The following is a 3,752-nucleotide window of genomic DNA, read 5'->3' as shown; positions in this document are numbered from 1 at the left end:
GGGGCTGCGGGAGCTTCCCCGGAGCCCGGAGGCAGCAAAGGGAGGCCCCCGCGGTTCTCCCCGTCCCGTCGGTCCGTCTGTCGTCCGTTCGGGGGATGGGTTGTTTGTCTGTCTGTTCGTTTTGCTTTGACACTTCAGTGACTCCTAAAGCACAAAAGTTCGGGGGCTGCTCCTGCCGCCCCCGTTTCACCCGCCCCCAGCCACTGCACTGCACTGCACCCCCCGGCACGTCCTTGCCGTTCGCCCCTAAAACCAGCCAGGGAAACGTCCAGCAACTTGGCTTTTTGTTTTGTTTTGTTGTTCCGCGAGAAATCTTGAACGCGGGAAGGGCCGGACCGGACTGCCTGGAAAACACGCGGGGACAGACACCAGTGGCTGGGGAGATTTTTAATTAAACTGTCTCTTCCTTCGAGATAACACAACGCCTCTTTTTTTTCTTCTTCGTTGTTTTTTTTTTCTTTCTTTCTTTTTTTCTTCTTCTTTTTTTTTTTTTTTTTCCCTCCCCCCTTTTTTTACATTTCCACGGGCCAGTCCTGCGGACCCCACCCGCAAAATCTAAACCACAGATAAATCACGGGAGTCGCGACTCGATTTGCACCCAGATCTGTTGCGATGGCGATTCCCTTCCCCCTCCCCCCCTTTTTTACATTTTTTTTTTCCTACTTGATTTTTTTCCAAATAATTTCAATGCCCATCTAAATAAACAAAGAAACCTTTAGCCTTCCTTCCTCCTAAAAGAACCCTCTAGCATATCGCTCACAATTCGTTTAAGACGAATATAAAGACATAAAAAGCGGATTTTTATTGTTATTTTTGTACTTTAAAAGACACCTGTGTAACAACCTTTTTTTTTTTTTTAATTTTTTTTTTTTCCTCCATCAATTCTTACTGCTATTTTCTCCACCAACGGATGCATTTCACCCCCCAGTATTCCGGATTCTATATTTCTTGTTCAATTTCAGTACTTGAATTGGCCAGAAAAGGGACGTTGTACTTAACTAGTTCTTCGGGGGAAAAAAAAATAATAATCACAACAACAAACCAACAAACAACACGATTCCTTTAACTTTGGTTTGAAGTTTCTTTCCTTTCTTTAAACTTTAACACATGGCGTTTACAAACTGTATAAATAACTTGCCACCAAACTGTAACCAAAAAAAAAAAGAAAAGAAAAAAAAAACACAATTACAAAAAAAAGTGGAATGGTTGCTGTAGTTTATAGAATTAATTCTAGACCAGAACTGGACAGAAGGAGCTGGACAGAAAGAAAATAGTAATTTTATTGTAAATTATTTACGTCTGAAGTTTCTAGGCAACTAGTCGGAAAAAGAAAAGAATAATGGATGACTTGAGCGCTGAGCCCTTGCTACTAACTTTTGTTCTGAATGTTTTGGATATTTGGATGTTTTGTATTTATGTGGTGAGAGTGAAATATATTATATCTATATGCTGACGGAATTAGGTGTATTTTCGTCTTGTATTCGTGGCACCCAAACTAGTTCTGTGCGCTGGCAAGAGAAAGAAATGGTCCTATGCCTATGGAACCCCCCCAGTTTTCAATTTTATTCTTAATTTTGCATTTGGGGGGGGGGTTGGGTTGTGAAGTCCGTGTCATGGAGCAGGATCTCTCCTTCCTGGGGTAGTTTGGGGTTTTCCTGGTCCCCTCCCCAGCTCCCATCCAGCCCTTGCAGAGCTCATCGACCCTGTGGGCCCAATCCCCCCCAGTGCCCGTGTGACACTTATGGAGCCACATACACGTGTCCACATCCATAAGCATATATAAGTATGCATACCAATATTTATTTATATCTATATATATGTTTAAGTGCATAAAGATGGATATTTTAAAGTATTTTCTAAACAGCTCTTGCTTCCATCCTGTTTGGTAGCCCAGCCCTGAGTGTCCTCGCTGGGAAGTTGGTGCTGGGAAGAACCCACAGGTTTTAGGAGTCCCCCCCACTGTGGTTCGGGCTTCTCCAGGGCCCCAGTGAGGTGTCACACTGTGGGTCCTCAGGCCAAGACCCCCACAGCACCATGGCACCTGCCCACCCTGCAGTTTCCCCCCCTGCCCCAGCCACAGGTCCCTGATGTGGCCTGTGCTGGGCTTTGTCGTGAGGCAGCCCCACCAGGGCAGATGCTCAAGATTAGGAGGGAAGGATGCAGTGACAATGGTGATTTGTTGTGGTTTTGGGGGGATTTTGTGTGGCTTTTTTTGTTTGTTTGGGGTTTTTTGAAGTGTGTAGAAATTATCTGGGGAAGGGCAAGCTGGGTGAAGGAGGGGATCACAGGTGACATTTGAAGAGGTGACATTGAATCTGCTGGTCAGGACTGAAAACTTCCAAGGGGAGGGGAAGCAATGTTAAAAAGAAAAGAGCTGAGTGTGGCAAAACAAATCTGCCAGGCCAGGGGAGACCCAGAGAGAGCAGATCGTTTTTGATTTCTGCCTTGCCTGCATGGACTGCACAGTATGACCCACAGCCCTGGACAAAGAGAGGAGCCCTGGCCTGGGCTGCCTTTGCCATGGAAGCAGTAGCCACCCTTCCAACCTTCCCCAGGCTTCCCTGTTTACACAGCCTGTGTGAGGAACTTGCCCTGTCCCCCAGGGACCTCTCTGCTGTTGAGATAGGACCATTTCATTGCCCACATCTGCTGCTGCACCACGACCTGTGGGGAACAGCAGCATGAATGTGTCCTGCCAAAGCGGTCCCTGGTGCCTGCTTCTAAAAAGCAGATTTCTCTGCTATCCTATTTTTTTTTAACCAGAGACAGTAGGAGGGTTCCTGCCCCCTTGCAGAGGCACCGTGAGGCCATTTCCCCCTGGTCGCTGGCCTGATCTGCACTCCCAGGATTGCAGCCATGGTTGGTGTGAGCTCTTTGCTCCACACATAAGGCAATTTAAGGCAGTGTCAAGCTAAATTGCCTACACTGAAGCAAAAATCCTTATTTTACAGCTTTGCAGCCCTTCTGATTTTACACGTGAAGAGCCAGACATTTTTTTTCCTTATGCTTCTTATTATTAATAATTGTTTCTGAATAGTTACAAATAGGAATGTGCCCTGAGGTGGGAAGGGATCTTACGAGTTCAAGTAAAAGAAATACTTCACAAAATTATTCATAATTTTTTTTCCTGTCTCCTTCAAATTCCACTTGTCGCATTTCTGCAGCAGAGGCTGCTTCTGGGCTGGGGTCAGAGCAGAAGCTGCCAGCTCTCCACTCCCATGCAGGGTTATTTTAGTCCTGGTTCAGTCTCTGCTGGTGACTCAGGTCAAAACCTTGGACCCCAAAAGGGAGGGAGGCAGTTTCTTGTTTTCTTTGAAACATCCAGCATCTCAAATGCATGGGGTTCCTGAGTGCCTCACTCTCCTCCATTCTGCAGGAGAACAAACAAAAACATGGGGGGGGGAATATAACTTGCAGCTGTGTCACCACGTAGAACAAGTCAAAAATCATGTATATCCACACCCACATAGAGAGTCAGCCTAAATAAAAAAAAAAAATGTTTAGAAAGAATAGTCCAGTTTCTTGGGTTGTTTTTTTTTTTTTGCCAACAACACCAAAGCTGTTCAGAAGCTGTGTGCTGCCCAGAAACACTGCTTGCTTGTTTTCATTGAAATGCTGAGTTTCATTCTACTGGAGCAATGAACACAAACCACCTTTCTGAAGCTACTTGCTGCTGAAAGGTTTTGTTCCATTTCACACGGTATCGTCATCTGTGCCCATCACTGTGGCCTCTGAGCTCAAATTAAGAGATA

This window comes from Chaetura pelagica, unplaced genomic scaffold (assembly GCF_000747805.2).
Source record: "Chaetura pelagica isolate M959 unplaced genomic scaffold, ChaPel_1.0 scaffold248, whole genome shotgun sequence".
Classification (NCBI taxonomy): Eukaryota; Metazoa; Chordata; class Aves; order Apodiformes; family Apodidae; genus Chaetura; species Chaetura pelagica.
This window is presented reverse-complemented; position numbering follows the sequence as displayed.